Source organism: Oncorhynchus keta, chromosome 21 (genome assembly GCF_023373465.1).
Source record: "Oncorhynchus keta strain PuntledgeMale-10-30-2019 chromosome 21, Oket_V2, whole genome shotgun sequence".
NCBI classification, from domain to species: Eukaryota; Metazoa; Chordata; class Actinopteri; order Salmoniformes; family Salmonidae; genus Oncorhynchus; species Oncorhynchus keta.
Window position 1 is genome coordinate 27,639,143 of NC_068441.1, and position 19,594 is coordinate 27,658,736.

Genomic DNA, 19,594 nt, shown 5'->3' on the forward strand with positions numbered 1-19,594 from the left:
AAATGCCCTCCAAACACGGGAGATAAATTGGGGGCCCCGATCAGAAACTATATCCTCGGGCACCCCGTAGTGCCGGAAGACATGGGTGAAAAGAGCTTCCGCAGTCTGTAGGGCCGTAGGGAGACCGGGCAATGGGATAAGATGGCAGGACTTAGAGAACCGATCCACAACGAGCAGGATAGTTGTGTTACCCTGAGAGGGGGGAAGGTCAGTAAGAAAATCCACCGATAGATGGTTCCACGGCCGTTGTGGAACGGGAAGAGGTTGTAATTTACCTCTTGGCAGGTGTCTAGGAGCCTTACTCTGGGCGCACACCGAACAGGAGGAAACATAGAATCGTACATCCCTCCTCAAAGTGGGCCACCAGTACTTCCTCTGAAGACCTCTCACTGTCCTAAAAATACCTGGGTGACCCGACGAGGGTAGACTATGAGCCCATCGAATCAATTGATCACGAACAGCCAGCGGCACGTACCTACGACGCTCCGGACACTGTGGAGGCGCAGGTTCCTCCCTTAGCGCCCGCTCGATGTCCGCGTCCACATCCCATACTACTGGTGCCATCAGCTTAGCTGCCGGAATGATGGGAGTAGGATCGATGGACCTGTCCTCAGTGTCATAGAGTCTTGACAGCGCATCGGCCTTAGTGTTGAGGGAACCTGGTCTATACGAGATAGTAAAACGAAATCTAGTGAAAAACATGGCCCACCTTGCCTGACGAGGATTCAGTCTCCTAGCTGATCGGATATACTCCAGGTTACGGTGGTCAGTCCAGATAAGGAAAGGGTGCTTTGCCCCCCCAAGCCAGTGTCTCCACACCTTCAGGGCCTTAACCATAGCCAACAACTCCCTATCCCCCACATCATAATTCCGCTCCGCTGGCCCGAGTTTTTTCAGAAAAAAATCACAGGGGCGGAGCTTCGGTGGCGCACCCGAACGCTGTGAGAGCACCGCTCCAACCCCAGCCTCGGATGCGTCCACCTCTACTATAAACGCCAAAGAAGGGTCCGGATGCGCCAACACCGGCACCTCAGTAAACATCGCCTTCAACTTATGAAAAGCTCCGTTCGCCTCTGCTGACCACTGCAAACGCACTGGCCCCCCCTTCAGCAGTGAGGTAATAGGGGCAGCTACCTGACCAAAACCCCGGATAAACCTCCGGTAGTAATTAGCAAACCCCAAGAACCGCTGCACCTCCTTTACCGTGGTCGGAGTCAGCCAATTACGCACGGCCTTTACAGGGTCACCCTCCATTACCAACCCAGAGCTGGAAATGCGATAACCCAGGAAGGAAACTGATTGTTTGGAAAACTCACATTTCTCCGCCTTCACATACAGGTCATGCTCCAGCAGTCGTCTAAGAACCTTGCGCACAAGAGATACATGCGCAGTGCGTGTAGCGGAGTAGATTAAAATATCGTCAATATACACCACTACACCCTGTCCGTGCAGGTCTCTGAGAATCTCATCCACGAAGGATTGAAATATAGCTGGAGCATTCTTTAAACCGTATGGCATGACGAGGTACTCATAATGGCCAGAAGTAGTGCTAAATGCAGTTTTCCACTCATCTCCCTCCCGAATACGCACCAGATTATAAGCACTCCTGAGATCCAGTCTAGTGAAGAACTGCGCTCCGTGAAATGATTCCACTGCCGTAGCAATGAGAGGTAGTGGGTAACTAAAACCCACTGTGATGGAATTTAGACCTCTATAATCAATACACGGACTTAAACCACCATCTTTTTTCTTCACAAAAAAGAAACTCGAAGAGACAGGTGACATGGAGGGCCGAATGTACCCCTGTCCCAGAGCCTCGGTGATATAAGTCTCCATAGCCACCTTCTCCTCCTGGGACAAAGGATACACATGACTCCTGGGGAGTGCAGCGTTACCCTGGAGGTTTATCACGCAATCCCCCTGCCTATGGGGTGGTAATTGGGTCGCCTTCTTTTTACTGAAAACGATAGCCAAATCGTCATACTCAGCTGGAATGCGCACGGTGGAAACCTGGTCTGGACTCTCCACCGTTGTCGCACCGATGGAAACCCCTTACACACCTGCCTGAACACTCATCAGACCACCCCTGTAGAGTTCCCTGTTTCCACAAAATCGTAGGATTATGAATAGCTAGCCAGGGAATCCCCAGTACAACTGGAAACGCAGGTGAATCGATAAGGAACAAACTCATTCGCTCCTTGTGATTCCCCTGCGTAATCATCTCCAACGAAATTGTGGCTTTCTTCACCAGCCCTGACCCTAATGGTCGACTATCTAAAGAGTGCACAGTAAAAGGGGGGTCTACTTTTACTAACGGAATCCTCAACCTCTGAGCGAGTCCGCGATCTATAAAGTTTCCAGCTGCGCCTGAATCTACCAGTGCCTTATGCTGGAGAGAAGGAGAATAATTAAGGAAACAAATTAATAGGAACATGTAACCAACAGGAAACTCTGGGAGAGTGTGGTGCTTACTCACCTGGGGTGACCAATGAGTGTTCTGCCTGCTCTCTCGATTCCCAGATTAATTCCTCCAGCACCGACCAGACGTGTGCCCTCTCCGGCCACAACTGGTACAGGAGGAGCTTCCTCCTCCGATCTCCCTTGACGCGGTCCCTCCTAGCTCCATCGGGATAGGAGCAGGAGGGTCAGGAGGTAGAACTGACAGGACCCTTTCAGAACGTCCACGAGCAGCTAGCAGATGGTCCAACCGGATCGACAGGTCTATCAGTCCATCCAGGCTAAGTGTAGTATCCCGACAGGCCAGCTCCCTACGGACGTCCTCTCTCAGGCTACACCTGTAATGGTCTATCAGGGCCCTGTCGTTCCACCCTGCTCCCGCGGCCAAGGTCCGGAACTCCAGCGCGAAGTCCTGCGCGCTCCTCGTCCCCTGTCTAAGATGGAACAATCTCTCACCCGCCGCTCGACCTTCTGGAGGGTGATCGAACACGGCCCTGAAACGGCGGGTGAACTCCGGGTTGTTGTCCCTCGCTGAGTCGGGCCCGTTCCAGACCACATTAGCCCACTCCAGGGCTCTACCGGTAAGGCATGTGATGAGGACCCCTACTCTCTCCTCCGATGAGGGAGCCGGCCGAACGGTGGCCAGGTAGAGGTCTAATTGAAGCAGGAATCCCTGGCACCCCGTCGCTGCTCCATCTTCCTCGGAGGCGTCATGAGCAGAGTGCTGGAACCGGATCCAGATGGGGGAGATGGTAGAGTTGCTGGTGGGAGGGTTGGTGGGGTAGTAGGGAGACCATTCCTCTCCCAACGATCCATCCTCTCCATCATCTGATCCATCGCTGATCCAAGGCGATGGAGGATGGACGTGTGCTGATGGACTCTCTCCTCCATAGTGGGAAGAGGAGTGGTCGCTGCTCCTGCTGACTCCATATCGTGGTGCGGGCTTCTGTAACGGTAAATGAGTGATGAGGTGTGGAGTCAGGCGCAGAGAGCAAAAGATGTGGGAAAAAAACACGCTTTAATGTCCCGGAAACATAACATGAACAAAAGTGGAAACACAAATGAACAGAAATATAAACGGACAGCGTGAAACCCAAATGCAAACAAAATACACTCAACCAACAAAACAGACGAACAAGCCCGCATGAAACAGAAGCGGGCTGAACAGACTATATATAACCCTACCCTAACAACCAAACAAGAAACAGGTGCTACCAATTAGACAGAACTAAAGGAACACAGAACCACGGATCGGCGATAGCTAGTAGACCGGCGACGACAACCGCCGAGCGCCACCCGAACAAGAAGGGGAGTCACCTTCGGTAATATTCGTGACACGTTCAAAAGTTTGGGGTCACTTAGAAATGTCCTTGTTTTTGAAGGAAAGCTCATTTTTTGTCAATTAAAATAACATCAAATTGATCAGAAATACAGTGTAGACATTGTTAATGTTGTAAATGACTATTGTAGCCGGAAGGGCCTCCCACTCCTCTTTCTATACTGGTTAGAGACAGTTTGTGCTGTTCTGTGAAGGAAGTAGTATACAGCGTTGTACGAGATCTTCAGTTTCTTGGCAATTTCTTGCATGGAATAGCCTTCATTTCTCAGAACAAGAATAGACTGATGAGTTTCAGAAGAAAGTTATTGGTTTCTAGCCATTTTGAGCATGTAATCGAACCCACAAATGGTGATACCCCAGATACTCAACTAGTCTAAAAAGGCCTGTTTTATTGGTTCTTTAATCAGAACAACAGTTTTCAGCTGTGCTTACATAATTGCAAAAAGGTTTTCTAATGAACAATTAGCCTTTTAAAATGATAAACTTGGATTAGCTAACACAACGTGCCATTGTATCTCAGGAGTGATGGTTGCTGATAATGGGTCTCTGTATGCCTATGTACTGTAGATATTCCATTCAAACTTTTGAACGGTTGTGTATTTGTTATTCTTGTTAAATAATATCATTTTTTTAAGGGTTTAATATTGGATTGGTGTTATTGGTGTCACTATGTAAATGACCTGGGCTATTGAGTCAGAGTGAGTATATTTCCGTGTGATTGGGAAGATTGAGTCACAATAGTGTGTTCAGTGTTCCATGACTCAAGCCCCTCTTGGGCTCCCAGATCATTGGCCCCAGTCCCACAGTTCAGACATGGTAAACATGAAGCAAACCAAGGATTGATATGGATATCCCCAAAGCTGCACAACCTTCTGCTGCGTGTGTGTTTGTGTATGTCTGCTAGGTAATGACTGTTTCAGAGCATATATGTGAGGTGTGTGTGTGAGTGCCAGCCAGCCACCATACACACTCTGTACTCAGACAATAGGGCCTCTGCTTTGCCCACAGGCTGCTCACTCATATTGTGAATTGTCACATTTGACGGATGGCTTCGTTAGTCATACAATTTCCTGGAGCTGGTCTGGTGTGTGTGTGTGACTTTAAATTAAAATTGAATTTAGGAACATAGAACACGACAACATGATGGGACTGAGAAGAAAAATGAATGAATTGGCATTTCTGACACACACCTTCACATACATTTACGTGCACGCACACGGGTGCATACACTTGTACAAAGTTGGGTGGACAATTGTTTGTTTTTTAAATGAAGATGCATAAAGGGAGGTATGGGAACAGTCAAGGAAAGGAATTATCCAAGAATAGTTAGGTAACTGACGATCCAAACGTGTAGGTTGGAGAGTGAAGGGAGAGAGTGAGAGACAAAGAAAGAGGGAGAGAGAGGGAGAAGGAAAGAGAGGGGGGCTGAGAAGTTGAAACCTAAGCTTTCTGGACCCTATTTTCCATCCCTTCAGGCATTATGTGGCTTGTAAAAAATGTGCTGTATATTTGAAGTGTTGGATCACGTGACAGAGGCAGGGTTTGTGAATCAAAGTGCATAATGATTTCAGTGGGAGAGAGAGAGAGAGCAAGAAGAGAGAGAGAGTGTGTGAGTGACTGAGCAAGAGAGTGAGAGAGGGGGAGAGAGCGAGAAAAGAAAAAAGCGTGAGGAAGGCGGAATGCAACAGGCCGTGCTTATTCTTCTCTCTGAGAGGGACTTCTGACTGACCAACTGAACTCCACTACACTTCTCCTCTGTTCACCTCTCCTTTCACTCTCTTCCTTCATCCGTCTGTCTGTGCTCCAGACACAATCCAGATCCGGTGAGTTTGGGTTTCTGATTGAGCGTTACAGACGAAAACATCCCTCTTTTTCCAGTTTTTTCTTTCTTTCTGAGTCTTTCTGTGGATTTGCGAGAGAAGGAAAGACAAAGAGAACATGTCAGAGCAGGACTAAGACAAGAGAGAGAGTCTGTGTGTGTGTGTGTGTGTGTGTGTGTGTGTGTGTGTGTGTGTGTGTGTGTGTGTGTGTGTGTGTGTGTGTGTGTGTGTGTGTGTGTGTGTGTGTGTGTGTGTGTGTGTGTGTGTGTGTGTGTGTGTGTGTGTGTGTGTGTGTGTGTGTGTGTGTGTGTGTGTGTGGACGGGGAGACAATTAAAACAGAGTGTTTGTGTGTGTTTGGGGAGGATTGGGACGCTACGAGGGGAGAGTTTGAGTTTCCCGAGGACAGCTTAATCGAGAACAGGGATTTAAAGAGAGCGAGGAAGGAAAACGAGTGAGTGAGAAAGACATAAAAAAGGAGAGGAATGAAAGAAGATCGCCTCTTTCTTGTGCTCGACCATTATTATGTGTGTGAGTGCATGTGCAGTATTGTATGCGTGAGTGCCAGTGCGTGTGATATGTTCAGGTTTCTGTATGTTCTTTGCGTTCTTGTGTGTGTTGCCGATTGTATGACATCTTCTATCTTTTAATTTTCAAACATGCTCAAATTCCCCATTCTGACATGAACACTGTGTTTTCTATTCGTTGCATGACGCAATATATTCTCACATCGGCCTGCACTAACTTTTATATTATGGGGACATATACTGTTTGTCAGTGTAATACACCTCCATGTCTTCATAGTATGTGTACTTATATGTCAGTATATTTCCTCCCTTTGCCATTATACATGTGTACATATATGTCTGTGTAATTCCATCTCAATTACTTTGTAATATGTGTCTTTACATGTCATTATATTTCCACCCCCATGTTATGGTCACACACAGCACAGAAGCACAGACCTATCATGTGGTAGCTACTGTAGGAGTAGACAAAGCCAGCCACTATACAAACTCTATACTCAGACATTAGGGCCTCTGCTTTGCCCACTGCTTTGTGTGTGTCTGTGTCTGTCTGTGTCTGTGCCTGTGTGTGTGTGTGTGTGTGTGTGTGTGTGTGTGTGTGTGTGTGTGTGTGTGTGTGTGTGTGTGTGTGTGTGTGTGTGTGTGTGTGTGTGTGTGTGTGTGTGTGTGTGTGTGTGTGTGTGTCTGTGTCTGTGTCTGTGTGTGTGTGTGTGTGTGTGTGTGTGTGTGTGTTCAGAGGTGTTATGCACCCTTATTTTAGAGGGGGCATGAAGTACATGAGAAAGGAGGAGGTGGTGGTAGTTTCAAGAGTCATTGTTCCTAATTCTATATACAAGAAATATGTGTTTTTCTACATAGGTTATGTAAGCATACCTCTTTAACTGTTCAATTGTCATTTACATGAGAGTGTCATTCTGACTGATGTAAATCACACATCTCAATATACTGCACTAACATGCCTGGGATATTACATCCACATTACAACACTAAACATGGGATCATAGCACACATCATCAGTACATGCACATATCATGACATCATAATTAATACATAAATATCATAACATATCATAAGGTACCAGATTACATTTAAACCAAGCTTTTTTCTGTATATCTAAGCATACCTCTTGAGCTGCCTGTACTGGTGATAAATACAAAATGTAAGAAACTAAATATGCTTCTCTGTATCTCTGCTCAAATCTGAGTAAAATATTCAAATGAATGCAAGTCTTATTCAGTGCATTAGTAATTGCTTGCTCTTTAAAAGTCTAGTAACCTTGCCGGCAGGCATGCCAGCTAAGATAGTTAGACAAGCTAGCTACTCTAACTAGCTATGATGAGGTGGGGAGATTGGGAACCGATAGTATCTAGCTGGCTAGCTAAAGCCAACTTCATAAAGTTGCTATTACAGAGAAAGAACTAAATGTTTTTGTTTTTTTAATAAATAAAAAAGGAATCAATATAGCTTGATCAAATGAATTTACAAACATACTTCCTGCGGGTCCTGCCCAGCACCGGCAGCTAAAATAAAATCAAACGCTATGTGTGTTACTGGACACTCTCTCTCCTCCTCCACTGACGATACCTTCTGCATGCACTAAAGTAATCTAGCATCCCACCTAGCATATCTTTGCTCCTCAGTGCACCTTGGAAGGAACCACTTACTAAGGGGAATGGGGGGGGTCAGTGTGCTCCCTCCACAAAATACAGCTGACAGATCTTTTTATACATACTTAAACATGGACTTTTGAGTGAAGTTTAGTAATTCGTTCAGCAATCTGACAAATCACAAACAAGAGTGGGGAAGAAAGGGGAAAAAGGGAAAAAGAAAGAGGACAAATCTGCATGGGCTTGTGCCCCTGTGCCCCTTATGGGCATAGCACTTCTGTGTATGTGTGTGCACCAGCTTACATGTCTGAACGTGTGTGTATGAGTGTGTGTGCACCAGCTTACATGTCTGAACGTGTGTGTATGAGTGTATGTGCATCAGTTTACATGTCTGAACGTGTGTGTATGAGTGTGTGTGCACCAGCTTACATGTCTGAACGTGTGTGTATGAGTGTGTGTGCACCAGCTTACATGTCTGAACGTGTGTGTATGAGTGTGTGTGCACCAGCTTACATGTCTGAACGTGTGTGTATGAGTGTGTGTGCACCAGCTTACATGTCTGAACGTGTGTGTATGAGTGTGTGTGCACCAGCTTACATGTCTGAACATGTGTGTATGAGTGTGTGTGCACCAGCTTACATGTCTGAACGTGTGTGTATGAGTGTGTGTGCACCAGCTTACATGTCTGAACGTGTGTGTATGAGTGTGTGTGCACCAGCTTACATGTCTGAACATGTGTGTATGAGTGTGTGTGCACCAGCTTACATGTCTGAACGTGTGTGTATGAGTGTGTGTGCACCAGCTTACATGTCTGAACGTGTGTGTATGAGTGTGTGTGCACCAGCTTACATGTCTGAACGTGTGTGTATGAGTGTGTGTGCACCAGCTTACATGTCTGAACGTGTGTGTATGAGTGTGTGTGCACCAGCTTACATGTCTGAATTTGTGTATGAGTTTGTGTGCACCTGCGTACACACATTTGTGACTTACTCATACAGCATGTGCACAATTTTTCGCAAAAGCAACATGTACGCATTAATTGTATTTGACATGTACAGTATTAAATTATGAACGGTATAAACATTGCAACCATGTAAACTGTTTGTTGCCCTGTTTACTTCATTTGTTCAAATTAAAACTTTTGCTATCATTGTCTATGGACCAAGCTATAGTTAAGCTGTTGTCTTCCTTCTTGCTCTGATGTAATGCTGATCAATAATAGTGTGCTGATCTATGGCATATTGCTCTATGCTATGCCTATCCTGCCCCTTGCCAATGTAGCGGACTCCCGACAAATCTATTCCAGATGTATTTTCCTAATGTCTGATGGAATATTAGTGAGCACATCCAGTAACTATCTTGGCATGGAGTGATGAGGATGAGGAGGAGGATTGCTGAATGAATTACTAAACTTCACTCATAAGCCCACGTTTAATTATCTATAAAAAGATCTGTCAGCTGTATTTTGTGGAGGGAGCACACACACTTCTCTAAGAGATGAACACAACACAACACACCATTCTGTATGTCCCACCAGAGTGAGGGCCAGCTCTAGTAAAAGCAGTGTGTATATAGTGGCTTGTCAGACGCCATGGTCAGAGTGTGTCTAAATGTACTACATGGAGAGTCCCCTTCTCTTATTCTCTATCTCCACAACTCTCTGTGTCACTTACTCAGACTGGATATCTTTCTCTTATTCTCTACCACCAGAACTCTATGTGTCACTTACTCAGACTGGACATCTTTCTCTGTGTGAGTGAAGTCAGTGGAGTTTTACTACAGTTATTCATCACTGTATATGTGATGTGTCAGAGTACTCATGTCTTTGTGTGTTAGTGATCCTGGTATTTATGAGAAGTGCCAATCACGTGTATAATGTTTTGTGCAGTTCTGTGTGTGTGTGTGTGTGTGTGTGTGTGTGTGTGTGTGTGTGTGTGTGTGTGTGTGTGTGTGTGTGTGTGTGTGTGTGTGTGTGTGTGTGTGTGTGTGTGTGTGTGTGTGTGTGTGTGTGTGTGTGTGTGTGTGTGTGTGTGTGTGTGTGTGTGTGTGTGGTTGGTTGGTTGGTGCTTGTTAATGTGTGTAGTTGGTGCGTGTTGTATGGCTGGAGGTATGAGTTTGAAGTCAAAGATCCAAACACTAATGTTCCCAGACCCAAGATGCCTGGAGAGTGTCAACTAATGGCCCTCAGCAACAATACTCTCAGTCCCACCGAACTCCCAGGTCAACCATTAGCACAGGTCTAGGATCAGCTTATCCTCTCTAATCCCTAACCTTAACCATCAGGGTGGAAAATGATAAACTGACTCTAGATCTTAGAGACTGACTCTAAACTGACTCTAGTGTCTTAGAGATCTAAATTCCATACGCCAATGACTACCATCTGATCTTCATTTTGTTATCTACATTCCCTGATTCACATATGGGTATTAGTTTAGTTGGTTAGATATACTGTAGGTATTTCATTCTTATGTGTAACTGTTCTGGGGGTCTGGAAATGGAAACAGTCGTATAGCCAAATTTCTTTGTACAATTTTATGCTTTTGTAAAAACATGTTTTGATAGCATTTGTTTATGTATAAATGTGTATACGTTTGTAGTTTAAACTCATTCCCCTCTCGTGTGTATGCGTGCATGTGTGTGTTTGTGTGCGAGTGTGTGAAAGCTTGTCTGTCAGCGCTGTGTTTTATAACCAAACTCACCTGACCTGACAGACTGACGTTTCTGGTCTTGTCTGGCCACACGCTTTAGATATATTCCCAGCATACACCCACTACAGTCTACGTAATATTTTCTCACACGTTTAACAAATGTTACATTTTTCACACACACACAAATGACGCATCTGCAGTGTTTGTGTGATGGTTATTACTGCCTAACTCCTTTAACTGCATTGCAATCTTTGCGTCTTTGTTCCCTTCACTTTTCAAGAATGACAGGCCCTCAGGCGGAGAAGGCTGTGGGTCTTCTCTCTCTATTTCTTTCTTTCTGTTTCACTGTCACCACTCATCTGTCAACACAAAGCATTTTTCAACACCTCTCTCTCTCTCTCTCTCTCTCTCTCTTCTCTTTCTCTCTCTCTCTCTCTCTCTCTCTCTCTCTCTCTCTCTCTCTCTCTCTCTCTCTCTCTCTCTCTCTCCATACCTGTCCGTCCATACCTGTCTGTCCATACCATCCCCTTTCAAACTGCCCCCCCCCCAAAAAAAAAAACACACACGTCTGAACCCAAATAACATATTTATTTATTTGTTGAGTGAACAATAGGTAACAGCAAGAGTTCAGCTTTACTTGCTCTAAAATTAAAATGTCTCTCCTTCTCTTTTCCTCGTGTCAACCTCTGTGTTTTTGCTATAAATATCAATGGACATTTCAATGGAAAAGTAAATGGCTCAGTAGAACAGAATAAACATGTTAGCATAAGTATAATACAGAAAGGCACAATTTATAGTCCAATATTTACGTGTTTTGGGGAAGAGGGGATTGGGGGGCCAGTGTTACAATTTTGCAGCATTTGGCAATCATAATAAGAGTCTGGTAGCAGCAGTTGTGATGTATGTGTAGCATGAATGTGTGTGTGTGTGTGTGTGTGTGTGTGTGTGTGTGTGTGTGTGTGTGTGTGTGTGTGTGTGTGTGTGTGTGTGTGTGTGTGTGTGTGTGTGTGTGTGTGTGTGTGTGTGTGTGTGTGTGTGTGTGTGTGTGTGTGTGTGTGTGTGTGTGTGTGTCTGGATGTGTATATGTCCGTGTGGGTGTGTGCGTAAGTGAGTGCATGTGTACTAGAGTCAGAACAGGTGGTCAGTCCAGTTTAAGTGTTGAGCAGTCTGATGGCTTGTAGATAGAAAAGTCTGTGAGCTTGTTGTTATCAGACCTCAAGCTCCGATACCGTCTGCACGGCGGTAAGGGAGTGAACAGCTCTTGGCTGGGGTGTGTGGGGTCCTTGATGATGCTGCAGGCCTTTCTCATGCACCGTTTCGAGTAGATGTCCTGGATGGGTGGAAGCACGGTCCCAGGGATGTACTGGGGCATCTTCACCATCCGCTGGAGGGCCTTGCATCTTCACCATCCGCTGTAGATCCTGCATTGTTTGAGAACAACTCTCTTGAGGGCAGCTACTACTATATTTAACTCTTTCCAAATGACAGTTCTACTCCAAGTATGTCTGTTCTTCTTCCTGTTAAAAAATGCTTTGTTTCTGCTTCACTTTGTGGAAACATTGCTATTTACTTCAAAATGTATGTCTCAGAATGTACCGTTTGGCTCTTTAACACTGTGTTTGAGTGTGTTGTATGGTGGTCATTGTCATCGGGTCAGGTTGTATCATCTGGTCACCTGGTGTATCAGTGAAGCTGTCTTCTGTCTGTGTGTTACTTTAATCACAGTCTCAGGCCTGCCTTCAGATCAACATCAACTAGTCCTTTAAACACAGCAAGTCACCTCTAGTCCTCCCTCTGTTGTGGAACGCAACCCTCAACCTTGAGAGTGAGAAGAGAGAGAGCGGTAGAGAGAGGGTGAAGAGAGGTGGTAATGCCAAGCCCTATTGTAGACAGACACAAACCCACTTGAGCAGAGCTAAAAGGTGCTTACCAAATGCCTCAATTAGGCATGACCCCTGACCCCTATCCCTAGCCTGGAGTGACATGGGGTGACCTAAGTCGCGACCTGGCAACCCCAGAGTCAACCAGAGGGGGTGGGCTCCACATAACGGCACCATTGTGCGTTTGATTTAAACATCTTTATTATCATCGTTACCATCATTAGTGCTGCAGTCACTATTATGATTACCATGAGGAGGGTAACAATATTGTTGATGTACCTGTAGTTACCATTAGGAGAGTAACAATATGTTGATGTATCTGTAGTTACCATTAGGAGAGTAACAATATGTTGATGTATCTGTAGTTACCATTAGGAGGGTAACAATATGTTGATGTATCTGTAGTTACCATTAGGAGAGTAACAATATGTTGATGTATCTGTAGTTACCATTAGGAGAGTAACAATATGTTGATGTATCTGTAGTTACCATTAGGAGAGTAACAATATGTTGATGTATCTGTAGTTACCATTAGGAGAGTAACAATATGTTGATGTATCTGTAGTTACCATTAGGAGAGTAACAATATGTTGATGTATCTGTAGTTACCATTAGGAGAGTAACAATATGTTGATGTATCTGTAGTTACCATTAGGAGGGTAACAATATGTTGATGTATCTGTAGTTACCATTAGGAGAGTAACAATATGTTGATGTATCTGTAGTTACCATGAGGAGAGTAACAATATGTTGATGTATCTGTAGTTACCATTAGGAGGGTAACAATATGTTGATGTCTCTGTAGTTACCATTAGGAGAGTAACAATATGTTGATGTATCTGTAGTTACCATTAGGAGAGTAACAATATGTTGATGTATCTGTAGTTACCATTAGGAGAGTAACAATATGTTGATGTATCTGCAGTTACCATTAGGAGAGTAACAATATGGTGATGTCTCTGTAGTTACCATTAGGAGAGTAACAATATGTTGATGTATCTGTAGTTACCATTAGGAGAGTAACAATATGTTGATGTATCTGTAGTTACCATTAGGAGAGTAACAATATGTTGATGTATCTGTAGTTACCATTAGGAGAGTAACAATATGTTGATGTATCTGTAGTTACCATTAGGAGAGTAACAATATGTTGATGTATCTGTAGTTACCATTAGGAGAGTAACAATATGTTGATGTATCTGTAGTTACCATTAGGAGAGTAACAATATGTTGATGTATCTGTAGTTACCATTAGGAGGGTACCAATATGTTGATGTATCTGTAGTTACCATTAGGAGAGTAACAATATGTTGATGTATCTGTAGTTACCATTAGGAGAGTAACAATATGTTGATGTATCTGTAGTTACCATTAGGAGAGTAACAATATGTTGATGTATCTGTAGTTACCATTAGGAGGGTACCAATATGTTGATGTATCTGTAGTTACCATTAGGAGGGTAACAATATGTTGATGTATCTGTAGTTACCATTAGGAGGGTAACAATATGTTGATGTATCTGTAGTTACCATTAGGAGGGTAAGAATATGTTGATGTATCTGTAGTTACCATTAGGAGAGTAACAATATGTTGATGTATCTGTAGTTACCATTAGGAGAGTAACAATATGTTGATGTATCTGTAGTTACCATTAGGAGGGTAACAATATGTTGATGTATCTGTAGTTACCATTAGGAGAGTAACAATATGTTGATAATAATAATATAATAATAATATATGCCATTTAGCAGACGCTTTTATCCAAAGCGACATACAGTCATGTGTGCATACATTCTACGTATGGGTGGTCCCGGGAATCGAACCCACTACCCTGGCGTTACAAGCGCCATGCTCTGATGTATCTGTAGTTACCATTAGGAGAGTAACAATATGTTGATGTATCTGTAGTTACCATTAGGAGGGTAACAATATGTTGATGTATCTGTAGTTACCATTAGGAGAGTAACAATATGTTGATGTATCTGTAGTTACCATTAGGAGGGTAACAATATGTTGATGTATCTGTAGTTACCATTAGGAGAGTAACAATATGTTGATGTATCTGTAGTTACCATTAGGAGAGTAACAATATGTTGATGTATCTGTAGTTACCATTAGGAGAGTAACAATATGTTGATGTATCTGTAGTTACCATTAGGAGGGTAACAATATGTTGATGTATCTGTAGTTACCATTAGGAGAGTAACAATATGTTGATGTATCTGTAGTTACCATTTGGAGAGTAACAATATGGTGATGTATCTGTAGTTACCATTAGGAGAGTAACAATATGTTGATGTATCTGTAGTTACCATTAGGAGAGTAACAATATGTTGATGTATCTGTAGTTACCATTAGGAGAGTAACAATATGTTGATGTATCTGTAGTTACCATTAGGAGGGTAACAATATGTTGATGTATCTGTAGTTACCATTAGGAGAGTAACAATATGTTGATGTATCTGTAGTTACCATTTGGAGAGTAACAATATGGTGATGTATCTGTAGTTACCATTAGGAGAGTAACAATATGTTGATGTATCTGTAGTTACCATTAGGAGAGTAACAATATGTTGATGTATCTGTAGTTACCATTAGGAGAGTAACAATATGTTGATGTATCTGTAGTTACCATTAGGAGGGTAAGAATATGTTGATGTATCTGTAGTTACCATTAGGAGAGTAACAATATGTTGATGTATCTGTAGTTACCATTAGGAGAGTAAGAATATGTTGATGTATCTGTAGTTACCATTAGGAGAGTAACAATATGTTGATGTATCTGTAGTTACCATTAGGAGAGTAACAATATGTTGATGTCTCTGTAGTTACCATTAGGAGAGTAACAATATGTTGATGTATCTGTAGTTACCATTAGGAGAGTAACAATATGTTGATGTATCTGTAGTTACCATTAGGAGAGTAACAATATGTTGATGTATCTGTAGTTACCATTAGGAGGGTAAGAATATGTTGATGTATCTGTAGTTACCATTAGGAGAGTAACAATATGTTGATGTATCTGTAGTTACCATTAGGAGAGTAAGAATATGTTGATGTATCTGTAGTTACCATTAGGAGAGTAACAATATGTTGATGTATCTGTAGTTACCATGAGGAGAGTAACAATATGTTGATGTATCTGTAGTTACCATTAGGAGGGTAACAATATGTTGATGTATCTGTAGTTACCATTAGGAGAGTAACAATATGTTGATGTATCTGTAGTTACCATTAGGAGAGTAACAATATGTTGATGTATCTGTAGTTACCATTAGGAGAGTAACAATATGTTGATGTATCTGTAGTTACCATTAGGAGGGTAACAATATGTTGATGTATCTGTAGTTACCATTAGGAGAGTAACAATATGTTGATGTATCTGTAGTTACCATTAGGAGAGTAACAATATGTTGATGTATCTGTAGTTACCATTAGGAGAGTAACAATATGTTGATGTATCTGTAGTTACCATTAGGAGAGTAACAATATGTTGATGTATCTGTAGTTACCATTAGGAGAGTAACAATATGTTGATGTATCTGCAGTTACCATTAGGAGAGTAACAATATGGTGATGTATCTGTAGTTACCATTAGGAGAGTAACAATATGTTGATGTATCTGTAGTTACCATTAGGAGAGTAACAATATGTTGATGTATCTGTAGTTACCATTAGGAGAGTAACAATATGGTGATGTATCTGTAGTTACCATTAGGAGAGTAACAATATGTTGATGTATCTGTAGTTACCATTAGGAGAGTAACAATATTGTTGGTGTATCTGTAATTACCATTATTTATGAAATGGTTAGTAAGAGATTGTAAAGGTTGTGACAGTTATTGTAAGAGTAACAGTGGTATTACAAAATCTACAATCTACTATGTTATTTTGATATGACGTTGGCTAAATCAGTGTTTGCAGTGCAAGGCATAGAAGAGAGTATAGAAAAACTTTATAGGCCTGTTTTTTAAACCACATTCCAATTTCCATAGGCAAAGCAGTTACTGCTGCCTAAACAAAACCCCATGTTTCTCCTTTACCATCTGTCCGTTTGACAGTGAGAGATGCAGTAAGATGACTGTGGCTTGAGGAGCTGTGCTGAGCATTCATACAGAATGGTTAAATAGATAGAAACTAAACGACCATGATGAAGGATTATGAGGAAAAACTTTCCACAACAAAATGTTTAAAAAAAAAACGTTCACATGAAGTGAAACATTTCATTTGTTCGTACAAAAGTCTAGTTTTCCTCAAAGAAGTTAAGTCGTTAAAAGGGAGTCATTTTTTACTTACCATCTTGGTCGTAAATGGTATCCAAATATTTCGGTAATAAAGGACATTTCTATGCATATTTATGCAATTTTGTTGTTACAGCTAATCTCACGACATAATAGCTTTCATAAATTAAAGTTGTTGTTCACAAACCTTGACCACGATGTTGGTGTTACGATACCGAGAGTAGCATGTGTTTTAGAGAACCAGCTATATTCTGATTCCTTATGATTACAAATATATGCATATCATAACTTCTATATTATGGCCTTTTATTTGTCTGGGAAAGAGAGAATCTATAATTGAATTGTGTATTGTTCATGGGTGATTTACCCTGTGAGTGTGTGTGTGTGTGTGTGTGTGTGTGTGTGTGTGTGTGTGTGTGTGTGTGTGTGTGTGTGTCTGTGTCTGTGTCTGTGTCTGTGTCTGTGTCTGTCTGTGTCTGTGTCTGTGTCTGTGTCTGTGTCTGTGTCTGTGTCTGTGTCTGTGTCTGTGTCTGTGTCTGTGTGTGTGTGGGTGTGAGTTTTGCCGTGTGTGTGAAACTTCCCAGAGTGTGTATTTTGAAGTGTGAGTTGTGAACGTACCACCTCCTGGTTGGTTTGTGTTAAATACTCGCAAGAACACCTTAATTTATGTTTCATATTTCACTAGCCAATTATCCCTGTTGAAGTCATGTTTTTCCACCCATTCTCACTCATAATACATGGTCATTTATATTTCTGGTGGAGTCCAGGTGTCACATACATTACAAAGAGTGGTAGTAGTTGTAAAAGCAGGTGTTTTGGTTCATCCAGCTCCAGCTCCAGCCAGACTCTGCTGCTTCAGGCTGTCTGAGTCAAGTGGACCATTTGACCCTGTGCTAACTCAGCTACAAAAGACAACACTTCTGTTCTGCATAGAGAGAAAACACACACACAGACGCACGCACACACACACACACACACACACACACACACACACACACACACACACACACACACACACACACACACACACACACACACACACACACACACACACACACACACACACACACACACACACAGTTATATACGTTTTTGTCTTTTGCAGTGGCGTTTCTACCTTGTACGGCTCACTGGGCCAACCCCCCCTTCAGCTCCCCCTTCCTCAGGCTTCCAGTGGGGAGACCTGAGGTCAACCTACCCCCGCCCCATCTCATACTTCTGAGTGGGACAAACTAGAATCAGGGCACCCACTCCGACAAAGTTAATTGACCCACAGTCCCACACGGTGACGTGTCAATGAGCGATAGAAAACCGATTGCGCAAATGTCACCGTTACTGTATGACTTGGCAGTTTGGACAAAGGAAATTCAAATCAGTTCTAATACCAGTTGGGAAAATGTATTAGATCTTAACCGTGTTGTTCTATAGAACATTTATGGACAAAATGTTGAATAGTTGAGCTGCATGAGTTTCTCTCTGAATGAAAGTGAATTAAACTTTGTTTAACTGTACACATGGAACAGAGGTGAAAACCTGAAGCCAGTAGGTGAAATGTCTGGCAGGCAGAGAAGTGATTTAATAAGTAATAAAGAGTGTACTTATCAAAGTGATACTAAAGTCGTCTAGACATGGGGTCACACAGCTCAGTTTTTATTAGTTTGATTAAAGCTCTCCACATCCCACCTCAGTAATGGCCTGGTGTGTGTGTGTGTGCGCGGGCGCGTGTGTGCATGTTTAAGTCAGTAATTAGAGGCATATTAAACCACCCCTCCATATTACTCAGCATGTTGCATTGACCACATGAAAGCTGGATACTTAAAAATCACCCAGTGAAGAGTACGCTTCGCCTCAGAAACAAGCTGTTGTGTGGGTTTAGCTCGGTTGGAAAACACTGTTTCCACAGTACAGTAGTACTTAGCCCCAGAGAGGTGGATGCAGTTGGAAACACTTCAGGATGCTTTTATTTCTGGTTCACTTTTTAAACGGGCTTATATTGATTGCTTTATTTGTAAAGAAAATTAGAAGTTGGATTTTAAACATATCCAATGGTCAATGGTTATATATACAGTGGCAGGTCGAGGCTATAACAAACCATTAAAGTCATTAAATCATTAAAGTAACATTATATGAATGTGTTTTACAGTTATAGACCCTTGTTATAAAAAATAAACATTTTCACGGGAAAGCCAGTGAGAAGAGGCAAGACGTTTGTGTTTGTTTTGTGTGTGTTGAGGTGTGCCCCTCAGTTAAAGGCCTTGGTGGAAAAGAGATGAAGGAATGGAATGCCCCGCAACACACACACACACACACACACCATATCTGCTTTAAATTCCTCACCATTTGGAAAGAGGTGCCCCTCTGGCATGTGTGAGTGAGTGTGTGAGTGAGTGTGTGAGTGAGTCTGTGTGTGTGTGTGTGTGTGTGTGTGTGTGTGTGTGTGTGTGTGTGTGTGTGTGTGTGTGTGTGTGTGTGTGTGTGTGTGTGTGTGTGTGTGTGTGTGTGTGTGGAGATGGTGGGGGATGAGATCACTGAGACAGCCCACCTTAACCTAACCCCCTCCACACACACACAGCAGGGCCAGACAGCCCAGTCTGACCCAACCCAGCCCTGCCTCATAAAGGCAGCATTGAGACGCACAGGTACACTGTATCCCCTGGAGGCAGGGAGAGAGAGAGAGAGAGAGAGAGAGAGAGAGAGAGAGAGAGAGAGAGAGAGAGAGAGAGAGAGAGAGAGAGAGAGAGAGAGAGAGAGAGAGAGAGAGAGAGAGAGAGAGAGAGAGAGAGAGAGAGAGAGAGAGAGAGAGAGAGAGAGAGAGAGAGAGAGAGAGAGAGAGAGAGAGAGAGAGAGAGAGAGAGAGAGAGAGAGAGAGAGAGAGAGAGAGAGAGAGAGAGAGAGAGAGAGAGAGAGAGAGAGAGAGAGAGAGAGAGAGAGAGAGAGAGAGAGAGAGAGAGATGAAGAAGGAGAGAAAGGATGTCCAGGATGGCGTGACTCATTAGAGCAAAATAAACATTTCCTGGCTTGGAGTCGCATTATGTTGTGGGTTTATTGGAGGAAATAAAACTGATTCTTTATTTTGA

General features: G+C 42.9%; 1 protein-coding gene across 1 annotated transcript in view; it reads left to right on the top strand.

Moving 5' to 3' along the window:
- The first annotated feature begins 5,396 nt into the window (after positions 1-5,396).
- Positions 5,397-19,594, top strand: part of LOC118400349 (retinoic acid receptor gamma-A-like) — a 76,807-nt gene continuing 62,609 nt past the window's right edge. Inside the window, exon 1 of the mRNA XM_035797076.2 lies at positions 5,397-5,619. The gene's annotated coding sequence lies outside the window, so the exon portion shown is untranslated. The remainder of the gene's footprint in view (positions 5,620-19,594) is intronic.